The 13,655-nt window shown below is 40.9% G+C and overlaps 1 pseudogene; it reads left to right on the forward strand.

Annotated features, from left to right (window-relative positions):
* Positions 1–324, forward strand: part of LOC137760756 (translocon-associated protein subunit alpha pseudogene) — a 911-nt pseudogene extending 587 nt beyond the window's left edge.
* The last annotated feature ends 13,331 nt before the right edge of the window (positions 325–13,655 follow it).

Consider the following 13,655-nt stretch of genomic DNA (forward strand, 5'->3'; position numbering starts at 1 on the left):
AGATGGGTTAGATGGAGAAACAATCTTTGTGTATATGTTCCTTACTGGTCTTGGGCTCTTTGTTGTTGTTGGCCTTTATCAGCTCCTAGAATCTAGAAAGCACAAGAGACCCATACAGAAGTAGAGATGGGTAGGTCAAGTCAGAATGATGTTGACATGAGCTGGATTCCTCAGGAAACTTTGCATCAAATCAATAAAGCTTCACCAAGAATGTTGCCCAGGAAACAGGCACATCAGTGGGATCTAATGAGTAAATCCTCCTTTGTGAAACAGTTCGGTCTTTACTTAACCTGCACTAGTGTTTTTCAACATGACGGGAATTAGTGCAGAGAAGCCCTATCACCATAGAAAGCAACTACTACTTATGTGTGGACTGAGCAATCAGAGTCAATGATATTGCTGAAAATCCACTGCATTTATTTTTCTAAAGTAACAAATCTGGGGACTTCCCTGGGGATCCAGTGGTTAAGACTCTGCACTTCCACTGCAGGGGACACAGGTTCCATCCCTCCTCGGGGAACTAAGATCCTGTATGTCACATGGTGCATCCAAAAAATAAATAAATAAAGTAACAAATTTGAAGTTTTTTAAACCATTAAAATCTATGTGTGTGTGTGTGTGAGCAGTTGGTCTTACCAGAATCATAGTTAACTACCTGAAGCATGCCTTTAGAATACTAAATATAATGCTATTGTCTCTTCCTTTTGGATGTTTTCTGACATTTTCCCCCAAAACTCAATATTTGCCCAATATGATTATAGACGTCCTGCCTTGGACTGTTTTTAAAGAAAACAATGTTTTTTTCTTAGAATAGCTCAAATCCCAATTGATGGCACACCTTTGCATGTTGTTGCTGTTTTACAACTAGTATTCTAAAAGCACAAGCAGGAGTAGCTGCTTTTTAGCAATAGAAGTGGTTTAGTATTTTGCTGCTGTTTACTATAATGTGCACCTTCAGAAACCCTCCCAAATGAGTTCAAGGAATTTGGGGATCTCTAGCACCAAAATTGGGAAACATGAAAATTCTGGTTTTGATATATAAAACCAACTTCTCTCTTTTAAAAAGAAATGGGCTTCCCTGGTGGTGCAGTGGTTAAGAATCCGCCTGCCAACGCAGGGAACACGGGTTCGAGCCCTGGTCTGGGAAGATCCCACATGCCACGGAGCAACTAAGCCCATGTGCCACAACTACTGAGCCTGCACTCTGGAGCCCGTGAGCCACAACTACTGAGCCCACACACCTAGAGCCCGTGCTCTGTAACAAGAGAAGCCACTGCAATGAGAAGCCCGCTCACTGCAATGAGGACCCAACACAGCCAAAAATAAATAAATAAATAAATATTTCAAATAAAACAAAGGGAGGGAGGGAAGATGTAGGGAGGGATGGGGGGAAGCAAGGGAAAATGGTACGTTTGTGGAAAGTGAGTTGTCCATTGTCTTATTTCTGACCCAAGAGATAGCTCTAGAATGATTTTAGACCACTCTTTTTTTAAAAAATAGATCTTTATTGGAGTATAATTGCTTCACAATACTGTGTTAGTTTCTGCTGTACACCATATGCATACATATGTCCCCATATCCCCTCCCTCTTGAGCCTCCCTCCCAGACTCCCTATCCCACCCCTCTAGGTGGTCACAAAGCACCGAGCTGATCTCCTTGTGTTATGCTGCTGCTTCCCACTAGCTAACTATTTTACATTCGGTAGTGTATATATGTCGATGCTACTCTCACTTCGCCCCAGCTTCCCCCTCCCACCCCGTGTCCTCAGGTCCATTCTCTGTGTCTAAGGTACATTTCTCTTATAATTAGTGATGTTGAGCATTGAGCATCTTTTCATGTGCCTCTTGGCCATCTGTGTGTCTTCCTTAGTGAAATGTCTATTTAGGTCTTCTACCTATTTTTTAACTGGATTGTTTGTTTTTTTGATATTGAGCTCCATGAGCTCTTTGTATATTTTGGAGATTAATCCTTTGCCTGTTTTTTCATTTGCAAATGTTTTCTCCCATTCTAAGGGTTGTATTTTTGTCTTGTTTATGGTTTCCTTTGCTGTGCAAAAGATTTTAAGTCCCATTTCTTTATTTTTGTTTTTATTTCCGTTACTCTAGTGTTTTGTTTTTTAAGAGATCATTTTTCTCTCCTTAATAGAAGCATCTTGCTTTAGAAAAGTTGCCTTGGTCTACAGACTATGCCAAATTCCAACTAATCCTAATCTGTTAAAGAGTTGGATAATTGTTAATGGCTAACCAATTGCTTTTTATCTAATCTTTGGGGTATTTTGGTTGTTGATTTTTTTTAAGTTAATCTGAAGAACTCCAAAATTTTAAGCACTTAAGATCTCAGAACCAAAATTAATTGGACTTCATAAAATTCCTCTTAGTTACCCTTGCCCTAGGTAGTAAATTAAATTTGGCATTATTGTCAGACTGGATAAGTAGTACAGTAAAGTAGTATGAACAAATAAGAGGCTTTTCCCCTCTGTCTTTAAGCCATATTCTCCCACGTATATTTTGTAAGGAAGTGGTAAACGAAAAAATTTTTAATAAATTTTAAAAATATTTATTTATTTACTTGTTTGCATTGGGTCTTAGTTGTGATGTGCCAGCCCTCTAGTTGTGGCACTCGGGCTCCAGAGCACACAGGCTCAGTAGTTGCAACGTACGGGCTTGGTTGCCCTGTGGCATGTGAGATCTTAGTTCCCTAACCAAGGATCAAACCCCTGTCCCCTGCATTGGAAGGCAGATTCTTAACCACTGGACCACCAGGGAAGTCCCAGTAAATGAAATTTTAGTAGCTGTTTAGTTCCTGATCTGTCTTCATTATATTGAACTGACCCCTCTTTATTATAATCCCCACCTGCACCCATGCCCACACAAAAAACAAGAAAACAGAATACAAATGAAAAATCTTTCCAAGTTGCTTAAGTATTTAAACATCTGAGCCAAAGCTGATGACAATAAAACAAGTTACTGTATAGCTGTTAATCACTTTGCAAGTAGGACTAAGGACTAAGGTGTCAAATTAACTATATTGGCAATGCTGAGCTATAAACTTTCTATACATGTAAAAAAAAAAAAACTACAATACTATCCATCTAAGAAAATTACTCTATAATAACAAGAAAAAAACACATTCACTTTAAGAATGGCTTTGGTAACTTTTTCTTAAAAAACCGGAATTGCATTTTCTTTTTCATGACATTGACTCTTTCAAGATTCAAGCTGGGGCTTCCCTGGTGGTGCAGTGGTTGAGAATCTGCCTGCCAATGCAGGGGACACGAGTTCAAGCCCTGGTCTGGGAAGATCCCACATGGCGCGGAGCAACTGGGCCCGTGAGCCACAATTGCTGAGCCTGCGCGTCTGGAGCCTGTGCTCTGCAACGGGAGAGGCCGCGATGATGAGAGGTCCGTGCACCGTGATGAAGAGCGGCCCCCACTTGCCACAACTAGAAAGGGCCCTCACACAGAAACGAAGACCCAACACAGCCATTAATAAATAAATAAATAAAAATTAAACTTTAAAAAAGATTCCAAGCTAACAGCCACTATGGAGAACAGTATGGAAGTTCCTTAAAAAACTAAAAATAGAATTACCGTATGACCCAGCAATCCCACTACTGGGCATATACCCAGAGGAAAACCACAATTCAAAAAGACACATGCACCCCAATGTTCATTGCAGCACTATTTGCAATAGCCAGGTCATGGAAGCAACCTAAATGCCCATCGACAGACAAATGGATAAAGAAGATGTGGTACATATATACAATAGACTATTACTCAGCCATAAAAAGGAACGAAATTCGGTCATTTGTAGAGACGTGGATGGATCTAGAGACTGTCATACAGAGTGAAGTAAGTCAGAAAGAGAAAAACAAATATCGCATATTAACGCATATATGTGGAACCTAGAAAAATGGTACAGATGAACTGGTTTGCAGGGCAGAAATTGAGATACAGAAGTAGAGAACAAACGTATGGACACCAAGGTGGGGGACGCAGCGGTGGATGGGAGTGGTGGTGTGATGAATTGGGAGACTGAGATTGACATGTATACACTGATGTGTATAAAATGCATGACTAATGAGAACCTGGTGCATAAAAAAATAAAATAAAATAAAATTCAAAAATTCAAAAAAAGAAAGATTCCAAGCTAGGATTCTTGTTAAAATGTTCAACATTCTGTATTTGCCTATTGTTTTCTCCTAGTGCCATTTCACTTGTTCCGCTATTCCCTGTATTTCCTGTAAACTTCAGACTAGATCTAGATGTTAGAAACTAAAGGTCTGATTTGATTCAAGTTAAGTGTTTTTTAGTAAAAACACACTACAAATTATATATTGTTCACTTCTTATTGCATCACATCATATCAGAGTGTGCATAATATCAGGTTGTCCACTATTAATAAAACTAAGTTTGATCACTTGGTAAAAGTGGCGGCTGCTAAAACCCTTCATTGTAAAGGTACATTTTACCTTTGCAATTGGTAAGTAATCTATGTGGTGATATTCCTGCACTGTAAGAATAGCCTGACTTTCACAACCTGGAGAGGCAAACTTTTGGCACTTCCTGAAATAATCTAGAAGTGGCTGTGCTGTAGTGGAAAGAGCAGTGAGTGAGGATTTCAAAGACATGGATTTGAGTCCTAGTTCTGCTGTGTGACCTTCAGCAAATTTTCCAAGCCTGTTTATTAACTTTATAATGAAGATAATACCTTACAAAGTGATGAGAATAAATCCTATGAAAGTATTCTGAAAAATCTTTAATTCACCTTACAAATGTAAGGAATCATTATTCTGAGTTAAAGCTTTTACGTCTGTAAGTATAGGATAATGCCTGAGCACTCACCAGCACTACTAGTATAATCATCTCATAACACTGCTTAGCATTAAGAATGATACATCGAAGGAACTCAGAAACCGTTTCCTGAACAAAATAACACGTCCTAAGGAGTTCCAGAGAACTAGGGGCTAATTCTACCATAGAATATTCCCAATTACTAGAGCATGTGAAAAGAGTTCTCCAGGGGAACATTAGGCTGGGCTCCATACTCAGAGACGGGATGACCTACTCTTTCCTATTCTGGGATGTGGTTCCAGCTACCCGGACATGATCCCATTTTCTCTAATGTATGTCTTGTTCCCAAGACCCAGAAAGTCAACTGCCCCAGATCTTAGAGGAATGTCCCATTCCTTCAGTCTAACTTTCTCCTAGTCTGGGCATATATATGTTTCTCATTTCCCACTGGTTGGAACTTGGATGCAGGGCTAGTGGTGAGCCATTACCCACCATAAACAAAAAGGCAATATCCCAGAAAACGATGGAATGAGAAAGGAAGAGCCCTACACCCCTGACTGTTCACCTGGTTGGACATTTCCATAGGAGAGACAGCTTGGTTAAATAACCCTTATTTTGGTCTGTGTTAAAGAAACAAAACCAATGTCATCATCTTTAGCCTCTTTTGTACCTAAAGTGTAATACCTGGGCTCTGCCCATCTGGCCTTCCCACTGCAGAGTTATGGAGGCCTTGGGGAGCTCTGGCTGCTAGCAACTACTTTGAAGTGCACCAAAAATAAGATGGATTAATGGATAAATAAAGAAATGGGTAAATATATAGATATGTAGAAAAGCCAGTATAGTACAGTAAGTCCCCCAGATATGAACGAGTTCTGTTCCGAGAGCACGTTCGTAAGTCCAATTTGTTCGTTAAGTCCAAAAAGCTAGCCTAGGTACCCAACTAACACAATCAGCTATACAGTACTGTACTGTAATAGGTTTATAAAACTTTTCACACAAATAGTACATAAAAAACAAACACAAAAAATAAAGGAAACATTTTTAATCTTACAGTACAGTGCCTTGAAAAGTAGAGTAGTACAGTACAACAGCTGGCATACAGGGGCTGGCTGCAAGTGAAAAGGCAAGAAGAGTTACTGACTGGAGGAGGGAGAGGAGGTGGGAGATGGTAGAGCTGAAGGATTGTCAGCAATAGGAGATGGAGGGCAAGCTGCAGTTTCACTCATGCCTGACGTTGATGGCACAGGTTCTGGTTCCTTGCTGGATTCAATTCTATCTACGCTTTTGAAAAAATGATCCAGTGATGTCTGGGTAGTAGCTCTTTTTTCTCATCATAGAGGACACGGTAGAACTGGATTGCATTCTGAACTGCTGCAAACTTCGTGTACCTTTCTATGTTTGGGTCCTGTGCCTCAAAAACTAACAGTGCCTCCTCAGATAAAGAAAATCCCCTTGCCATTTCCTGCGTCCTGAATCTCATCAGTTCTTCAGTTACTTCTTCCTCTTGTCTCTCTTCGTCCTTTCTGTGGGCCTCCAATTCCATCAGGTCTTCATTAGTAAGCTCCTCGTGTTGCACAGCAAGGAGTTCAATGAAGTCGTCCTCTTGCAGATCTAGCTCCAGCTTCTCGCTGAGGGTCACTAAGTTGCTGAAGACCTCTTTGGACTCCTCATTCACCTTCTCAAATCCATAAAAATTGTGAACAAACTTTGGGCAAAGGTTCTTCCAAACCCCATTTATGGTGACAGCCATAACCTCACTTCAAACAATGTCAATGTTTTTTATGGCCTCGTAGATGTTACAGTCCTTCCAAAATTGTCGCAAGGTTGCTCCTGATTCATCACTCACCTTTACTGTCTGACAAAAAGTGTGACTTAAATAATATTTCCTTGGACTTGAGGACATGAGGAGGGAGAAGGGTAAGCTGGGACGAAGTGAGACAGTAGCATGGACATATATACACTACCAATTGTAGAATGGATGGCTGGTGGGCGGCAGCCTCATGGCACGGGGAGATCAGCTCGGTGCTTTGTGACTGCCTAGAGGGGTGGGATAGGGAGGATGGGAGGGAGACACAAGAGGGAGGAGATATGGGGATATGTGTATATGTATAGCTGATTCACTTTGTTATAAAGCAGAAACTAACACACCATTGTGGGGCAGTTGTACTCCAATAAAGATGTTAAAAAAAAAAAACCCAAGGTCAGCAGAAAAAAATTTTTTTAATAAATAATTTTTTTTAATAGATCTTTATTGGAGTATAATTGCTTCACAATACTGTGTTAGTTTCTGTTGCACAACAAAGCGAATCAGCCACGTGCATACACTATAACTCCCTGTTCCATAGGTTGGATGAGCAACATAGTATTCAGTGGCAGGTGCACTACTTTGATGTTGGGATTAAAGCTGCACGAGAATGCAGCGTGGCCCAGAGCACTGTCCAGCAGCAAAAGAATGTTGAATGGGACATCCTTCTCCAAGCAATATTTCTCTACCTCCAGGATAAAGTGGTGGAAAAACCAGTCCTGGAATATAGCCTGTGTAACCCAAGCTTTGGGTAACTCTTCCACACAACAGGAAGAGAGCCCTTGGCTATGTTTTTAAGGGCTCTTGGGTCCTCTGAATGATAAACTAAGAGAGGCTTCAGCTTCATATCGCCAAAAGCATTGCCACCAAACAACAGAGTTAGTCTAACCTTTGCTGCTTTATAGCCTGATATCAACTTTTCCTCCTTACTGATGTAACTTCGGTCTGGCATCCTCTTCCAGTATGGTCCTGTCTCATCCACATTAAAAACCTGTTCGGGTAAATACGTGCCTTCATCAACAGTTTCTCGAAGCGTTTCAGGAAATTCCTGGGCAGCTACCATATCCGCACTTGCTGCCTCACCACTTACTTTTACATTGTGAAGGTTGGCTCTAGCCTTGAACCCATGAAATCAGCCATGGCTGGCATTAAAAGATGCGCCCTCTGATTCTTCGCTGTGTTTCTTCTTCAAGTCTTCATAAAGGCTTTTAGCTTTCCCCTGAATCAACATTAAGCTGAGCAGGACTCAAAGCTGATGCTGATCCTGCATCCACACGCTGAGAAGTTTCTCCATCTCCTCCATCACATTTCCACGCTTCTCCGATATTATTGTCGACATCATCGGCACACCAGACTTCCATGTTCCATGATCTTGTCCTTGTTCTTTAGAATCGTGCTCTATCACAGCTAATAACAACATATGTTACCTTTTCTGGATTTTTTGTTGTTTGTATTTATCAGCTTTTAAAATTTTATATTTTTGTTATTTTTTTTTCTTATTCCAAATATTCCCTTTTGTACTTATATTTGTTTTTTTAAATTTTTTATTTTATTTTATTTTAATTTATTTTTGGTTGCATTGGGTCTTCGTTGCTGCACGCGGGCTTTCTCTAGTTGCGGCAAGCGGGGGCTACTCTTCGTTGTGGTGCGCGGGCTTCTCACTGCGGTGGCTTCTCTTGTTGTGGAGCACAAGCTCTAGGTGCACGGGCTTCAGTAGTTGTGGCACGTGGGCTCAGTAGTTGTGGCTCGCAGGCTCTAGAACGCAGGCACAGTAGTTGTGGCACACGGGCTTAGTTGCTTCGCGGCATGTGGGACCTTCCTGGAGCAGGGCTTGAACCCGTGTCCCCTGCATTGGCAGGTGGATTCTTAACCACTGCGCCACCAGGGAAGTCCCCCTATATTTGTTTTGTTTTGTTTTAATATTTATTTATTTATTTATTTATCTGTGCCGGGTTTTAGTCGTGGCTAGCAGGATCTCCATTTCTGTGTGTGGCATCTTCGTTGCGGCATGTGGGCTCTTTTATATAGTTGCAGCATGAGAACTCATAGTTGCGGTATGCGAACTCATAGTTGTGGCATGTGGGATCTAGTTCCCTGAGCAGGGATTGAACCCGGGCCCCCTGCATTGGGAGTGTGGAGTCTTAGCCACTGGACCATCAGGGAAGTCCCTCCTTTTGTACTTATATTTGTATTCATTGTTTTGTATCCTTTTTCTTAAAAGAGATACCATTACCCAAAAGAACTGAAAGCAGGGACTCCAAGAGATACTTGCACACCAATGTTCACAGCATTACTCACAATAATAGTCAAAAGGTAGAAACAACCCAAGTGTCCATCTTCAGATGAATGGATAAATAAAGTGTAGTATATACATACAATGGAATATTATTCAACCTTTAAAAGGAATGAAATTTGATTATGTTACAATGTGAATGAACCTTGAAAACATTATGCTAAGAGAAATAAGCCAGACACAAAACAACAAGTACTGTATGATTCCATTTATATAGGGTCCCTGGAATAGATATGTTCATAGAGACAAAAGTTATGGGCCAGGGGAGAGGGGGGAATGGAAAATTAGTTTAATGGGTTATAGAGTTTCTATTTGGGATGATGAAAAAGTTCTGAAAATATATAATGGTGATGGTAGCACAACAGTGTGAATGTACTTAATGCCATGGAATTGAACACTTAAAATGGTTAAAATGGCATATATATATTCTTACCATTTTATTTATTCCACAATTTTAAAAGGGGCCTCCCTAAAGTTGTTTAAGCCTTAGGCCCACAAACTTGGATCTGTTCCTACCAATGGAATAAACAATTCCATAACACAAATATAACATTCTAAAATGAGAATCACATATTCAGTAACAGAAGGGTTAAGGGTTTTTTTTTTCCTCTTAATAAACGAGATTCATCAAACTATTGGAAAATGGGAAGTTCTGCTTTTCAGAAATCCTAAATGATAAATCACAAACATCAGATTCCAGATTTTCTATACAAAGACCACTCAGAAACTAAAGATGGCTGACTCATACTATTCTTTAAAGTTGCCTAGGAGGGGGCTTCCCTAGTGGCACAGTGGTTAAGAATCCACCTGCCAATGCAGAGGACATGGGTTCAAGCCCTGGTCTGGGAAGATCCCAGATGCCGAGAAGCAACTAAGCCTATGCGCCACAACTACTGAGCCTGCACTCTAGAGCCTGCGAGCCACAACTACTGAGCCTGCGAGCCACAACTACTGAAGCCTGAACGCCTAGAGCCCGTGCTCCGCAACGAGAAGTCACAGCAATGAGGAGCCCACGCACTGCAACGAAGAATAGCCCCCGCTCACCACAGCTAGAGAAGGCCCACACGCAGCCACGAAGACCCAACACAGCCCAAAAAACTCAAAAATAAATAAATAAAATAAATAAATTTTTAAAAATGCTGGTAGATATATATTTTTAAAAAATGTTACCTAGGAGGGACCACATTATGGTTTAGACATATCACAGAAACAGAAGTCCAGAATCCCTAGGCACTCATTCCTATCCTGCACTCAACAAATTCTTGTGGAAGTTTCTTTTGTATGAAAACAGGAAAAGAAAAAGTTTATTTTAAAGAGAACTGGAGGATGTTATGAGAGTTTCATGATATGCAGTAGAGATTTCTATACCGTAAATAATAAGGAAATCCTGGAGCTGACCTTTTTTCTCAAAGTTTTGGAGAAATCTTCTTTGGAGAAGATTTGATGTTTCCAATAAAAATCCTTACTAATGTGCTTTACAATTAGCTTTCACCAGGAATCTAAGTTGAAATTTAAAAATATACTCTACTTGTTCCATTATTTTCATATCCTCACTTTAAATGAGCAGATAAAAACCAAGAAGAACATAGAATGTTGTGCCTTATTCCCCATAAACCCAAACTGAAAGTTTAACACACCATTAGCAAGAGGTAAATTAAGTAGTAGTTATAATTTTTTTTTTTCTTTTGGCTGTGCAGCGAGGCATGTGGGATCTTAGTTCCCCGACCAGGGATCAGGATCGTATATGCGCCCACTGCGGTGGAAGCGCAGAGTCTTAACCACTGGACCACCAGGGAAATCCCTTATAAATGTTTAATACAGAATTACCCAGCAGTTTTAATAATAAACTGAATGAACATTTAACCAAGAATTACTGGATTATTTTTAAAGTCTATTACATATCTCATCAGGTAACTAGAATTCCTCTTTCAAGCCTTAGAATGGTGCAAATAATATACTCACAGGTCATGGAATTAAAGAAACCCTTCCTTTTATACTAATCCAAAGGTCCACACTTGTGGCTTGGAGGTCACCAGCCACAGTCATCACTTTAGGAGCATGCTAATTTTTAGTAGTTAAACTCAGAAGAGTCCCTGTATTAATGTAGAAATGGGATGTTATTGATGAGTGTTATTAAGATAGTATTTATATTAGGACTCTGGATTAAAAGTGACAGAATTCCATCCCGAACTAGTTTAAACAAAAAAGGAAATTGATTGGCATCAGGCATTTGCTTGGCTTTGGACACGTGCATGGCTTTGGGTATGGCTGAAGTCAGGGGTTCAAATGTTATCAGAATGTTGTCTCCCTATTTCCATGCTTTCTCTATGTTGACTTCATTCTCTAGAAGGTTTTCCTTATGTGGTGCGCAAAGGAGAAATTTTCTTCCTTATAGGAGATACACTTTGGACAACACATTGTCAGATAATTACATAGAATATCACAGAGAAGAAGGCCACATAGTTAAATCCTTCTGTTTTGCATGTGCAAAATCAAGACCCAGATAAGTAACCTGCTAAATGCCATTCTACAATTTAGGGATACAAGAACAAATGGTAATGTTCCACAGTAACAAAGAACATTTTTTTTTTACCCTACTAATGTACAGCATGCATGTTTTGGTCCCAATCACTTTCTGAATTTACGCTGACTGCATTCTTATATATTCTAGAGAAAAACATCTATTTTCTTTTTTTTCTTTATAAATTTATTCATTTTATTTATTTATTTTTGGCTGCGTTGGGTCTTCGCTGCTGCACAGGCTTTCTCCAGTTGTGGCGGGCGGGGGCCACCCCTCCGTTGTGGTGTGCAGGCTTCTCATTGCAGTGGCCCCTCTTGTCGTGGAGCACGGGCCCCAGGCGTGCAGGCCTTAGTAGTTGTGGCACATGGGCTTCAGTAGTTGGGGTGCGTGGGCTCTAAAACAGAGCGCAGGCTCAGTAGTTGTGGCACATGGGCCCAGCTGCTCCATGGCACGTGGGATTCTCCTGGACCAGGGCTTGAACTCATGTCCCCTGCATTGGCAGGCGGACTCCCAGCCACTGCACCACCAGGGAAGCACCAAAACATCTATTTTCTTATCAATATTTCTTATCCACCAATATTCCAAAAACGGACACACAAAAACTTCCTAAATACCACTGAAAGGGTCTCCTGTTGTAATAACTCAAGTTCTTAGTTCTCCTAGCAATCTTTGAACCAACATGATTTTACCTGCACACTCTGGAGCCGGTGTGCCGCAACTAGAGAACCTGTGAGCCACAACAAAAGATCTCCACATGCTGCAACAAAGATCTCATGTGCTGCAGTAAAGATCCTGGTGCTGCAACTAAGAACCAATGCAGCCAAATAAATAAATAAATGTTTTTTTTAAAACGAGTTGAGGACTTCCCTGGTGGCACAGTGGTTGAGAATCCGCCTGCCAGTGCAGGGTACACGGGTTTGATCCCTGGTGCAGGAAGATCACCGCAATGAGAAGCCTGCACACAACAGAGGGGTGGCCCCCGCCTGCCGTAACTGGAGAAAGCCCGTGCAGCAGTGAAGACCCAACACAGGATCAGTAGTTGCAGCATGAAGGCTTAGTTGCCCCACTGCATGTGGGATCTTGGTTCCCCGACCAGGGATCAAACCCACATCCCCTGCATTGGAAGGCGGATTCTTAAGCACTGGACCACCAGGGAAGTCCCCATACTCGACCCTTTATCTAGGCTAAGAGCAAAATGTGCTTCTCTCGTATTTTGATCCCATTCCTTTTCTTAAGAACATCAGTTAACCCTTCTGAGCTATATTTAATATGTCTTTCTCAGCTGACTTCATTCTTGTAACCTAGTAACATGTTTAAATGTCTCATCTTAAAAAAAATAAACTAAGAAATATAGGAACCCATCTCCCAACTCTGAATTCTCTTTTTTCTTGCCCTACACAGCCAAGGTTATTACAAATCATACACTCCCACCATCAGGGTACTGCCTCCACCCCCTATTTGAAAGTGGCCTGACCTACTGATTGCTAATGATATTGGCTGTAAATTTTTAGTTAACTTAATTGGCCTTTCCAGAGGCGTCGGTTCCTACTGACGCCTCTGGGTTTTTACTGTGTAACAAGGCTACCTTTAATTTGAAATTCTTGGGGCACCTGACTGCTACCATGAGCAACTACCCCCACATATTAAGCTTCATTAATTACTCATATCTTTTAGTGAACACACAACTGTAAATTCCTTTTTTTTAAATTCTAGTTTTTTGAATGCAGAATGAAGAGCACAGAGGTCTCTGGCTACCTATATATGAGGGAGTGGGGGAAGATAATGCATTACACCAACACTTATAACTACCACCGTCAGCTTCTACACTAAACCCTTTTTCGTAAATGATTTACTCCTGACAAGAACCCTAATAGATGCCACTATTACCCATTAGGAAACCAAGGCCTTAGAAGAATCTATGGTGAAATAAACGTTTTAGAAAGTTAATATAGCAGTAATAAACAAGATGGATTGGAAGATGAGAGAGAGGTAGTTAAGAAGTTCCAGGAGAAATTTAGGCCTAAGGCATAGGATTGAGAAGACAGAATGACATTATAAAGATTAGGTAGATTATGTAATGGCAGGATAGGAATTACAAGAGAAAAAAGGATTCAGGGCTTCCCTGGTGGCACAGTGGTTAAGAATCCGCCTGCCAATGCAGGGGACATGGGTTCGAGCCCTGGTCCAGAAGGATCCCACGTGCCGCGGAGCAGCTGGGCCTGTGCGCCACAACTACTGAGCCTGC

Source organism: Eschrichtius robustus, chromosome 3 (genome assembly GCF_028021215.1).
Source record: "Eschrichtius robustus isolate mEscRob2 chromosome 3, mEscRob2.pri, whole genome shotgun sequence".
Classification (NCBI taxonomy): domain Eukaryota; kingdom Metazoa; phylum Chordata; class Mammalia; order Artiodactyla; family Eschrichtiidae; genus Eschrichtius; species Eschrichtius robustus.